Consider the following 13,734-nt stretch of genomic DNA (forward strand, 5'->3'; position numbering starts at 1 on the left):
AGCAGGGTGTGGCCTAACGTACGCTCAGCAGCAGGATACCTCTACCTCAGCAGCAGGGGTGATCTTACGCTACAGGCGAGCAATTTGTGGGTACCTGCTTGAACCTCACGCAGCATGGAAGGTACCTCTACCTCGGTTGGCCCTGAAAGCAGCTAGGGTACCTCTAGCTTAGCAGCAGGTAACCTATGGCAATACCTCAGGCATCGGTACTCTACCCTCCGAGCATCAGGGTACTTTACTCTCAGCAGCAGGGGTGTACCGGTTAACGTACCTCAGGATATTTTGGCAGGGTACCTGCTACCCTCAGCAGCAGGGTACCTCTACCTCAGCAGCAGGGTACTCTACCCGTCTACCTCAGCGCAGCCTAGCGCAGGACCGCTACCATCAGCAGCATGGGGGTACCTCTACCTCAGCAGCAGGGTACCTCTACCTCAGCAGCAGGGTACTCTACCTCAGCCAGCAGGGTCACTCTACCTCAGCAGCAGGTACCTCTACCTCAGCAGCAGGGTACCTCTACTCAGCAGCAGGGTACCTCTACCTCAGCAGCAGGTACCTCTACCTCAGCAGCAGGAGTACTCTACCATCAGCAAGGGTCCATCTACCTCAGCAGCAGGGTACTCTTACCCAGCAGAGGTACCTCTACCTCAGCAGCAGGCACTCTACCTCAGCAGCAGGTACTCTACCTCAGCAGCAGGGTACCTACCTCAGCAGCAGGGTACTCTACCTCAGCACAGGGTACTCTTACCTCAGCAGCAGGGTACTCTACCTCAGCAGCAGGTACTCTACCTCAGCGCAGTACTCTACCTCAGCAGCAGGGTCATCTACCTCAGCACAGGGTCATCTACCTCAGCAGCAGGATACCTCTACCTCAGCAGCAGGTACCTCTACCTCAGCACCAGGGTACTTACCTCAGCAGCAGGGTACCTCTACCTCAGCAGCAGGGTACCTCTACGCAGCAGCAGGGTACCTCTACCTCAGCAGCAGGGTACCTCAACCTCAGCATCAGGTACTTACCTAGCAGCCGAGTACTACATCAGGCTGTACCTCTACCTCAGCAGCATGTACTCGTACCTCAGCAGCAGGGTACCTCTAGCCGGCAGAGCGATGTACCTCTACCTCAGCAGCAGGTACCTCTACCTCAGCACTGCATAAGGGGTACCTCTGACCTCAGCAGCAGGGTACCTCTCACGCTCAGCCAGACATGCCGTTAGGCATACTACAGTCAGCAGCAGTACTCTACCTCAGCAGCAGTGGTACCTCTACCTCCAGCAGCAGAGGTACCTCTACCTCAGCAGCGAGGGTACCTCGTTACCTTCAGCAGCAGGTACCTCTACCTCAGCAGCAGGATACCTCTACGCTCAGACAGCAGCGGTACCTGTGACGACTCAGCAGCAGGTCCGTCTACCTCAGCAACAGGGACCTTACCTCGCAGCAGAGTACCTCTACCTCTAACAGCAAGCGGATACATCGCACAGGATCATACCCAGACAGAGGACATGGGATACTAAGATGACGGCTCTATCGCAGCATGGGTAACCTTCTACCTCAGCAAGCTGGGAACCTCTACTGCAGCAGTACAGTACGCTCTGACCTACAAGAGTACCCTGACCTCAGCCAGCAGGTACTGCTACCTCAGCATCAAGCGGGTACTTACTCAAGCGGGTAACTTTTTCACTCAGCAGCAGGGGGTACCTCTACCTCAGCCAGCAGGAGTACCTACTACTCAGCAGCAGGATCCTACCTCGAGCAGGTACTGTACTCTCAGGCAGGAGTATCTACTCAATAGGCAGGGGTACCCTCTACCCGTATAGTGGCATGCGTGTGGCTCACCTAGGCAAGGCGCTACCTCAGCAGCAGGGTACCTCTACCTCGCATCAGGTACTTTACCTCAGCAGCAGGGATACCTCTACATCAGCAGGCATGTACCTCTACCTTCAGCAGCATGGTACCTCCTACCTCAGCAGCAGGCGTACCTCGTACGCTCACAGCATGGTAACTCTACGCGTCAGCAGCAGAAGATACCTCTACCTCAGCAGCAGGTTCTACGCTCCACGCCGGGTAACTTCTCAGCAGCAGCATGTACTCTCATACCTTTAGCAGCATGGGTACCTTCTACCTCGGGAGGCAGCAGCCCCGGTACCTCTAACCTCACCAGCAGGACTACCTTCCAGCAGGTACTCTACGCTCAGCAGCAGGGTACCTCTACCTTCAGCACAGGGTACCTCTACCTCAGCATCTTAGGGTACCTCTACGCTCAGCATTCGGGGTACTCTACCTCAGCAGCATGGTACCTCTTACCTCAGCAGCAGGGTACCCTACCTCAGCAGCATGGTCCATCCTTCAGCTACAGGTACCTCTACTGACGATTAACACGCTCATCGGAGCAGGGTGACCTCATACGCTCAGCATCAGGGTACTCTACCTCAGCCAGCAGGGGGTACCTCTACCTCAGCAGCAGGGTACCTCTATAGCCTCAGCAGCAGGGTACCGTCTTTACCTCAGCAGGCAGGATACCTCTACCTCAGCAGCATGGTACCTGTACCTCAGCAGCAGGGGTACCTCTACCTCAGCAACAGGGTTACCTCTACCTCAGCAGGCAGGTACCTCTTACCTCACGCAGCAGGATACCTCTACCTCAGCCAGCAGGGTACTTACCTCAGCAGCAGGGGTACCTCCAAGCTCACGACTCTACCTTTCAGCAGCAGGGTACCTCTACCTCAGCGTCAGGGACTTACCTCAGCAGCAGGGTACTCTACATCAGCAGGCATGTACCCTCGTAACCTCAGCACAGGGTACCTCTACCTCAGAGGCAGGTACTTACCTCAGCAGCAGGTACCTCTACCTCAGCAGCAGGGCTTACCTCTACCTCAGCAGCAGGTACCTCTACTCAACTCAGTCTACCTCAGCAGCAGGGTACCTTCTACGATCACAGCAGGTACCTCTACCTCAGCAGCAGTACCTTCACCTCAGCACAGGGACCTCACCTAGTAGCAGGGGATAGCTTACCTCCAAGCAGCAGGGTACCTCTACCGGCCAGCAGCAGGGGTACCTCTACGCTCAGCAGCAGGTACCTCTACCTCAGCAGCCAGAAGTGAGCGCATGCATACCTCAGCAGCAGGTACCTCTACCTCAGCAGCAGGGTATCCTGTTACCTCAGCAGCAGGGTATCCTACCTCAGCAGCAGCGTACCTTCTACCTCAGCAGCAGGGTACCTCTACCTCAGCAGCAGGGTCCTCTACCTCAGCAGCAGGGTACCTCTACGTCAGGCGCAGGATCTACCTAGACGGTACCCTACCTCAGCATGCAGTGGTACCTCTACTCAGCAGGCGGGATACCATCTACATCAGCGAGCAGGGGTACCTCTACATGTTCAGCAGCATGGGTACCTCTACCTCAGCAGCAGGGTACCTCTACCTCAGCATCAGTGTACCTCTACCTCAGCAGGGCGTTTCCAACTGCCTTGAGTGGTTCTATTTTTTCTCGTGCGCAGTTTAAGTTCCAGCAGCAGCTTGAGTCACATGGCTTGACTTCCACAACATACCCGTGCTCTGCATTTTGGCATTTGTACCTTCTCTACTTCTAATAATGTCCACTGTTTGAGAAGAAACTTTATATATCCACTGGCATAATGCAGTTTCTCTGGACCACCGCAAATTCAGAGTTCGCCCCACTAAAATAAAATTTAAATTGTATTGATCGCAAGACAGCCACTTACAAACTAGGCCTATAGCCTACCGATCAATGTCCATGGAATTGAGACATGTCTATGCGGCTGCTTATCAAATCGTTGATAGGTTTTCTGTGGTGCCAGACAATGTAGCCTGTAGCTTTGCTAATGCATAAATGTTTATCGGCAGGCCTATTTGGTCATCATTTTCTCAAAGCCCAACATTTCACAACGCTAATCAAGACTGCCATGATTAAGACTGCTGGCTGGTAGCTATAATGTCATTATTTGTTCAGTAATTAAAGCTGGAAATTGAAACATTGCAGATTGTAAAAATACATTTTTCATACAACATCATACTAATCAACAACAAATAGATTTAAAAACAAATACAACTGTCCTGTATAGGCTACCTGAACCTTCATGACGTGAGCCATCCTTGCTCTCTCCTAGTAGGATAGAAAGTTGTTGTGTGTAAATCCAGTCTATTAATACCAAATAATACAGTCAGTCCACCCTCAAAACACTTGAGAGACTCCCCTGGTCTTCTGAAGTCCTCCTGACACACTGTGCATTAGAGGTCCATTGCGCTGCACACAATTGAAACGCAGTCAATTTAAACCAAGACATACCACATATGAGGGACTGTTGATATTGCAACCACACAACTCAAACACCAGTTCACCAGTATGAAGAAAACAGCTTCTTTGTGTTTTTTTTTTTTGAGCCCTCAAGAACTATTGATCTGTTTGCATCTGCCAATGTATTGTCTGTCCCAGTATCCCGACGACCTGTCCCAGACGTTCCTATTACAGTTCTCCATCGCCGTGGCTGCGGGGGTGTCCAGTACGCCAGTGATTATAACCTATAGGCGTACCACTGCCAGATTCGCGAACGTAAACATATTATACAAACAGCGTCAGGATGCTGTTAACAGTAGGCATGAGAGTTTGATGAACTAGCAGCAGACTTCACGATACAATTACACAACTATCTCCATGAGGACGGATACAGGTCTGGTGGGATACTGTACGGAGCTCGCAAACTACACCATTTTTTTATTTTTTATATAAGCAGACAAATTGTAAAAGGACGGAAGACGATACTACTTGGCTGTGAGAATTTGTTTTAAAAAAAGAGCATCTTCAAAGTATGTCTTTATAAACACATTCAAAACTAGTTATAGGCTACAAGTCTCTCTAGATACATGCCAAGGGCACGTTGACGTGTATTGTCACGAACCCTATTAAATGTTGACCTGCACAAGGAAAGCGGTCTTGGAGACGCATTGCCATTTCGCTCTGAGAACACCGAGTTGGTTTTGAGTGACGGTTCTTCTCTTTTCCTCCGGGGCGATCAGTCTGCGAGCTACACCGTTTTCTAATTGATCCGTCATAAATTTCATTCCTGAACATAAGAAAGCAGCGACAGCAGCTTACTCCTGTATCGTATTATTTCGTCTCATTAATTTCGAAGCCAGAGGATCGATAAACAAGATCAATTTTTTGAGAGTTGAGAGAAATCAATAGGTGACATATCAACCGCCACGCCGAGACCTATTCCCTCATTGAAATGAACGCAGTGAAATAACGACTCTAACCGACTCGGMCAGATCAGGTGAATCATTTTCAAAGACAAGGACTATCATTGGTCTCACACCAACCGACAATAATGCCAACAGAAATACAAGCAAGTGGCTGTACATGTCAAACAACGTTTGGATTGTCAGGAATTCGCAGGTAAGACATGTATTGTATTTTAGATATTATTTTACAAAAGTAACCAACTGTCCTTTTCTTTACGCATCCAACCATATAGCTGTGGTATTTCGTGTTCTTCCCATACGATTATATCTCAGCGCGGAGTGAAAGGAGTGCGTGTTGATTTATGAGAAAATGTATCAACCTCCTAAATGCACATTGTCAACGCAAATTGACTTGGTATGTTAAAACGGTCAAACATATAGTGATGGACTGTGGCTTTTAGGGTAACCAAATTGACTTGGTATGTTAAAACGGTTCGAAACACATATGTTGACTGTGGCTTTTAGGGTAACCAAATTGAAAGCGCGCACTTTGCGCATAGGCTGTGTTGTGCCTGTGTGGTGGAACAGTGCGGATATTGGCACTTAGGAAGCTACGTGTTGTACAATTGGTCTACCCCTTCACTGGTCGTTAAAGTCAGTGTATTTTTGTTACTGGATTAGATGAGGACTTAGTTTATAGGCTTGTGAACCACTGAGAGTTACTTTTTTTTTAAATTGTTTTTTCGTTGCAGTGGGTTTTGAGGCATGAGCATATAGCCTCAAATACCTGAAGTTTACATATCTACACATATGGCACCTTTGTTGTAAATACTAGATCCATTATCCCTGTAGCTTTCAACATACTGTGTATACTGTACATCCTGACAATAATTGCACAATATTTTTAATGACAAGAGTATACTGATTCCAAATAGAAAAGCATGGACTATTGTAAACTGCCAAAATATTCGAGGGAGACAGTGCCACATCAGAATATTCAAACATCTTTGCAATGGTGTTCCGTGGATCTTAAATTCTCTGTGTGAGGAAGATGAAACAGACAGTATTTTTTATCAACTCCTTTTCTCTCTTAAAGTGAAGTACTCACAAGATGATTCATTAATTCTTATCAGAGGAAGTGGCAGAGACAAAATCAAAGGAGAAACAGTTTTGTTGGAGCACTGTTCAGTTCCATCTCTCTCTCTCTCTCTCTCTCTCTCTTCTCTCTCTCTGCTCTCTCTTCTCTCTCTCTCCTCTCTCTCTGTCTCTCTCTCTCTCTGTCTCTCTCTCTCTCTCTCTCTCTCTCTCTCTCTCTCTCTCTCTCTCTCTCTCTCTCTCTCTCTCTCGCTGTGTGTGTCGCCAAGAGGAAGTCAGAGGAGAGCTATAGTCAGGTTGTTATCAGCAGGAGTCAGGCGCTCTAATGGCTGGGAACTACAGTGTACAGCTGCTGCAGCAACACACACACACACACACACACACACACACACACACCACACACACACACACACACACACACACACACCCACACACACACACACACACACACACACACACACACACACACACACACAACACACACCTCCGATATACCCCAGTGAATGGAAGGTTGCTTTCACTCAAAATGAAAAGCACACTATACAGAAATAACCGTCTTCTCTCAGATCTCTCAGATCTCTCTCTCTCTGTGTCTCTTGTCTTTCTGTCTCTCTCTCTCTCTGTCTATCTCTCTGTCTGTCTGTGTCTCTCTCCGTGTCTCTCGCGTGTCTGTCTCTGTTGTCTCTCCGTGTGCCTCTCTGTGTGTCTCTCTGTGTGTTCTCTCTGTGTCTCCTGTGTCTCTCTGTGTCTCTGCTATATTGTGTGTGTGTGTGTGTTTTAATGCTATTCTGCGTTGTACAGGAATCTGAGACAATGATGATGGCTCCTGATAACACAATTAGAAAGGATTAGGGCCTAGTGGACATAGTGTTGATGACATTGTGTTGATGACTTGTTGTGTGGATTTATGACGTTGTGTTGATGACGTTGTGTGATGACGTTGTTGTTGATGACTTTTGTTGATGACATGTGTTTGATGACGTCTGTGTTGATGACGTGTGTTGATTACGTTGTGTTGATTGACGTTGTGTTGATACGTTGTTTAGATGACGTTGTGTTGATGACGTTGTGTTGATGACGTTTGTTTGATTACGTTGTGTTGATGACGTTGTGTTGATTGATGACATTGTGTTGATGACGTTGTGTTGATGACATTGTGTTGATTGACGTTGTGTTGATGACGTGTGATTACTTTGTGTTTGACAGTTTCCTATGATGGTGGTAGTAGTTATTTTTTTTACTTTTTTTAATTTGATTTTTTATTTTTTTAGGGGTGGATCAGCTTAATATTGCGGAAAGAATGTTGCTTCCAATGTAATTGTCTGCATCATTTCCAATCCCCATATTTTTTGGGGTAAATATATATATCCATACACGTATGCATACATATACACATATATACATACACATACCTATATAGACATACATACTTTTTAAAGAATATACCTTTATTATTATTCGCCGCAAAACCCTACCACCGATCTCCCAATTAGAGTAAACTGATAAAACACTTCTGCTTTTACCTTCAATTTATACATTATTATACACATTTTACAGACACAGTCTACTTTACAATAGTTCTCTCTTGTTTGTTGTTAGTCCTCCTCTATTTCTGTTGTCCATCCAGTTTGATTTTCACTTGTAACTGTGCATTTCACAAAAGCTCCGCACCTATACACATTTCACAGATCACAGATCCCGTATGCCCTACATTGTTTATCTTGTTATTAGTCCCACCCTTCAGCTCACATCAACCCTTCCCATCTATCTTCCAACATCATCCATTTCGGATTTTTTATTTGCCATAATATTTTTCAAACTGTGCTGTGATGCTTCACAAAAGATTTGAACCTTCCTATTTCATAGCTTCTACAGATTGTAAATTAAAAATAAACATTTTTGCTAAAAATAATTATTATATTATTGATTGATTGACTATGGCTTTTCAAATCACCCAGTATTTCTATCTTGTCAGCGTTAGTTCTAGGCAACTGTTGCAATTCTTCAGCCATTCCTGGACCTGTGACCAAAAACGAGCTACATATGGACAATACCAAAAGAAATGATCTAATGACTCTGCCTCCTCACAGCAGAATCTGCAGAGCTGGAAGATTGTATCCCCCATAAATATAACATTCTATTAGTTGCAAGAATTTTGTACAGTAATTTAATTTGAACTTTTTTAGTTTTGAAATCCGGCTTTGTTTGCGTATCAATTCATAAACCATGGTGCCATGAATGGGTACATCGAAAATCTCTTCCCAACTATTTTGCATTTATATGGCAAGCTGTCAGTTTTTTGGTCCTTAAAGTGAAATTTGTATATGTTTTTATTTATCACACTTTTCTTAACCATTTATGTTCTTTAATACAGGGCCACATACAAGTTCCTTACTTTTTCCCCTTCTACTTGCCTCTTCCCTTTTTGTGGTAAGGCTGCAATTAAATTGTTGTACTTTTGGGTAGAGCAGGACATTTCCATATATCTGTGTTAGCTGCATGTGTGACATAACTCCACCAGTCATATTTATGATATCATTCACAAAAATTATACCTTTTTAAAAATTCTCACAAATACAGTTTTTTATCAATTAGTATATTTGAATTAACCACAATATTTGTTGTACTATTTGTTCCGTCCTTCAGGTGGATAAACTAAATTGCAAGCCAACTTCTAAGCTTGTTTAAAAAATAAAGATATTTTGGAGATTATTTCCTTTTCAAACAACTGAAAGTGAGCAGGTGTAATCTGAATAAAGGGAAAAAGGCCCTTCTTGAACATAGGATGAGACATTCGTACCAATTTACTAGAGAACCAGTTTGGATTTAAGTATAACTTTTGTATGACTGATGCCTTTAGTGAGAGGTCTAATGCTTTAATATTTAATCATTTCTGCCCTCCAAATTCATATTCGTTATATAAATAGGCCCTTTTAATTTTATCTGGCTTGCCATTCCAAATAAAATTGAATATTTTTTGTTCATATAATTTAAAATGCAGGTCACTAGGTGTAGGCAAAACCATAAGCAAACAGGTAAACTGTGATATGACTAAAGAGTAAATCAGGGTGATTTTTTTCACAAATAGACAGGTATTTTCCTTTCCATGGTAGCAAGATCTTATCTATTTTTGCTAACTTTCTATAAAAATTTATTGGAGTGAGATCTTTTCTTTCTTTTGGGATTTGTATACCGAGTATGTCCACATCTCCGTCAGACCATTTAATTGGTAAACTACATGGCAATGTAAAATGTGTATTTTTTATTGATCCAATACGTAATATGGTACATTTATCATAATTTGGTTTTAATCCAGAGAGGATAGCAAAGGTATCTAGATCCTCTATGAGGCCGTAGAGATACTCTAGTTGTGGTTTTAAAAGAAAACATGAATCATCAGCATACAACCTTAGTTTTTAAGACACGGATTTCTAATCCCTTAATATTAATCTTTGATCTAATTTTAACAGCTAACATTTCGATGGCAAAAATAAATAGATATGCCGATAGTGGACAACCTTGTTTAACTCCTCTAGATAGTTTAAAACTTTCTGAGATGTAGCCATTATTTACTATTTTACACCTAGGGTTACTATACATAATTTGAACCCATTTTGGTGGTAGTAGTTACTAATAGGATCAATCTACAGTACAGTCCCCATTCCATTACACACATCTGTGTTGGTTATCAGGTAAGATCATACTGTAGAACTACAGTAGTAATTTAATAAGGGAATAGGAGAGCAGTAAGAGAACCATTTAGGAAGACGATTCATGTGCTTGATTCAGGTTCTTTACCAATGGCATAGGAGCAGTACAGAGAACTGTTTAGGATGAAGATGATTCATGAAGAATTGTGTTTAGAATAACACCTGCCACACAACACTAGTCGAGCTCTTCTTCTTTTTCTTCTTCATGTTCTTCTTCTTCTTTCTTAGTCAGCTCTCTTCTTCTGTCTTCTTCTCTAGTCTTAGCTCTTCTTCTTCTGCTTCTTCTCTAGTCGTAGCTCTTCTCTTCTCTTCTAGTCTAGACTCTCTTCTTCTTCTCTTAGTCTAGCTATCTTCTTGTCATTCTTTCTCTAGTCTAGCACTTCTTCTTCTCTAGTCTAGCTCTTTCTTCTTCTCTAGTCTAGCTCTTCTTCTTATTCCTCTTTTCTAGCTTTATTCTTCTTCTTCTTCTCTAGCTTCTAACCTTCTTCTTCTCTAGTCTAGCTCTTCTTCTTCTTCTTCTCTAGTCTAGGATCTTCTTCTTGCTTCTTCTCTAGTCTAGCTCTTTCTTCTTCTAATTCTGTCTTCTTCTCTTAGTCTAGCTCTTCTTCTTCTCTAGTCTAGCTCTTCTTCTTACTTCTTCTCATAGTCTTAGCTCTTCTTCTTCTTCTTCTTTTCTTCTAGCTCTTCTCTTCTTCTTCTTCTCTAGGTCTAGCTCTTCTTCTTCTCTTCTACTTTATTCTTAGCATCTTTCTTCTTCTCTAGTCTAGCTCTTCTTCTTCTCTAGTCTAGCTCTTCTTCTACTCTTCTCTCTAGTCTACTTTCTCTTCTTCTTCTCTAGTCTAGCTCTTCTTCTTCTTCTTTCTTCTCTCATCTAGGTCTCTTCTTCTTCTCTTCTTCACTACGTCTAGCTTTCTTCTTCTTCTCTCAGTCTCTCTTCTTCTTCTCTAGTCTAGCTCTTTCTTCTTCTCTGTCTTCTCTCAGTTTAGCTCTTCTTCTTCTCTAGTCGAGTCTCTCTGTCTTCTTCTTTGCTATCGTTCCTTTCTTCTCTATTCTAGCTATTCTTCTTCTCTTCTTCTTTCTTCTTCTTCTTCTTCTTCTTCTTCTTCTCTAGTCTAGCTCTTCTTCTTCTCTAGTCTAGCTCTTCTTCTTATTCTCTAGTCTAGATCTTCCTCTTCTCTAGTCTAGCTCTTCTTCTTCTTCTTCTCTAGTCTAGCGCTTCTTCTTCTTCTTCTCTAGTCTAGCGCTTCTTCTTCTCTAGTCTAGCTCTTCTTCTTCTCTAGTCTAGCGCTTCTTCTTCTTCTTCTCTAGTCTAGCTCTTCCTCTTCTCTAGTCTAGCTCTTCTTCTTCTTCTTCTCTAGTCTAGATCTTCTTCTTCTCTAGTCTAGCTCTTCTTCTTCTTTCTTCTTCTCTAGTCTAGCTCTTCTTTTTCTTCTTTAGTCTAGCTCCTCTTCTTCAKTAGTCTAGCTCTTCTTTTTCTTCTCTAGTCTAGCTCATCTTCTTCACTAGTCTAGCTCATCTTCTTCACTAGTCTAGCTCTTCTTCTTCTTCACAAGTCTAGCACATGTATTATATCTTACCATTGCGTCACAGCTTCATGGTAGAATAATGATTGCTCAGTCATAGCTAGAGAGAGAAAGAATTTTGCTGTCTGTCTTCATCGTCGTGGCAGCAGGATAAAGCAGGCCTGGAAAAACAGGCCTGACCGATAAGACACATCGGTATTCTAATGCATCTTCAACGGCTGGCCTTGGGGCTGGGCTGATAATGCCTGCCCTCGCTTGCTGAGGTCAGTTGCTTGATTGGCAGCAGGCTGACGCAAGGAAATGTTTCCTGGCTGGCTGCTGCCTGCTGTCTAATAGGTTTGTAGCCTGTAGCACTCGGCAGCCCTGTATCAATATGTATCAGCCCTGCTAGTGGAGTGTACAGGGTGAGTGGTCATAGCCCTACTTGTACAGGCGACATGCTGRGTACAGGTGGAGGTGGAAGCTGTTGTGTTCTCATCAGCCACCATCTACCCCCCCCCAGGGCCATGACAGAAAACACAACAGCACCCAAGCTACACAAATAGTGCATTCGGAAAGTTTTCAAACCCCTTGACTTTTTCCCCATTTTGTTGCGTTACAGCCTTATTCAAAAAAAATACTCCATAATGACAAAGCAAAAACAGGTTATTAAATTTTTTGGGCATATTTATTCAAAATATAAAACTGAAATATCACATTTAATTAAATATTCAGCACCTTTACTCAGTACTTTGTTGAAGCACCTTTGGCAGTGATTATAGCCTCGAGTCTTCTTGGGTATGACGCTACAAGCTTGGCACACCTGTATTTGGGGATTTTCTCCAATTCTTCTCTGCAGATCCTCTCAAGCTCTGTCAGGTTGGATGGTGTCTGTCTCCATCTCTGTCTCCCGCTCTGTCTCCAGCTCTGTCTCCAGCTCTGTCTCCAGCTCTGTCTCACAGCTATTTTCAGGTCTCTCCAGAGATGTTCGAATGAGTTCAAGTCCGGGCTTTGGCTGGGCCACTCAAAGACATTCAGAGACTTGTCCCAAAGCCACTCCTGCATTGTCTTGGCTGTGTGCTTAGGGTCATTGTCCTGTTGGAAGGTGAACCTACGCCCCAGTCTGAGGTCCTGAGCGCTTGGAGCAGGTTTTCATCAAGGATCTCTCTGTACTTTGCTACGTTCATCTTTGCCTCGATCCTGACTAGTCTCCCAGTCCCTGCAGCTGAAAAACATCCCCACAGCATGATGCTGCCACCACCATGCTTCACCGTAGGGATGGTTCCAGATTTCCTCCAGACGTGACACTTGGCATTCAGGACAAAGAGTTCAATCTTGGTTTCCTCAGACCAGAGAATCTTGTTTCTCTCATGGTCTGAGAGTCTTTAGGTGCCCTTTGGCAAACTCCAAGCAGGCTGTCATCTACCTTTTACTGAGGAGTGGTTTCTGTCTGGCCACTCTGTAATAAAGGCCTGATTGGTGGAGTGCTGCAGAGATGGTTGTCTCTCTGGAAGGTTCTCCCATCTCCACAGTGGAACTCTGGAGATCTGTCAGAGTGACCATCAGGTTCTTGTTCTCCTCCCTGACCAAGGCCCTTCTCCCCAAATAGCTCAGTTTGGCTGGGCGGCCATCTCTAGGAAGAGTATTGGTGGTTCCAAACCATTTAAGAATGATGGAGGCCACTGTGTTCTCGGGGACCTTCAATGCTGCAGAAATGTTTTGGTGCCATTCCCCAGATCTGTGCCTCGACCCAAACCTATCTCGAAGGTCTACAGACAATTTCTTCGACCTCATGGCTTGGTTTTTGCTCTGACATGCACTGACAACTGTGGGACCTTATATAGACAGGTGTGTGCCTTTCCAAATCATGTCCAATCAATTGAATTTACCACAAGTGGACTCCAATCAAGTTGTAGAAACATCTTAAGGATGACCAATTGAAACAGGATGCACCTGAGCTCAATTTCGAGACTCATAGCAAAGGGTCTGAATACTTACGCAAATAAGGTATTTCTGGGCTTTGTCATTATGGGGTATTGTGTGTAGATTGCTGTGATTTTTGTTGTTGTTTTAATCGATTTTAGAATATGGATGTAACGTAACAAAATGTGGAAAAAGTCAAGGGGTCTGAATACTTTCTGATTGCACTGTAGTTAGTTCACCATCTCTGTCTCCCGCTCTGTCTCCCGCTCTGTCTCCCGCTCTGTCTCCCGCTCTGTCTCCCGCTCTGTCTCC

General features: G+C 44.1%; 1 protein-coding gene across 1 annotated transcript in view; it reads left to right on the forward strand.

Annotated features, from left to right (window-relative positions):
- The first annotated feature begins 4,987 nt into the window (after nucleotides 1–4,987).
- Nucleotides 4,988–13,734, forward strand: part of syndig1l (synapse differentiation inducing 1-like) — a 126,396-nt gene continuing 117,649 nt past the window's right edge. Inside the window, exon 1 of the mRNA XM_070438974.1 lies at nucleotides 4,988–5,406. The gene's annotated coding sequence lies outside the window, so the exon portion shown is untranslated. The remainder of the gene's footprint in view (nucleotides 5,407–13,734) is intronic.

This window comes from Salvelinus sp. IW2-2015, unplaced genomic scaffold (genome assembly GCF_002910315.2).
Source record: "Salvelinus sp. IW2-2015 unplaced genomic scaffold, ASM291031v2 Un_scaffold1329, whole genome shotgun sequence".
In the NCBI taxonomy this organism is placed as follows: domain Eukaryota; kingdom Metazoa; phylum Chordata; class Actinopteri; order Salmoniformes; family Salmonidae; genus Salvelinus; species Salvelinus sp. IW2-2015.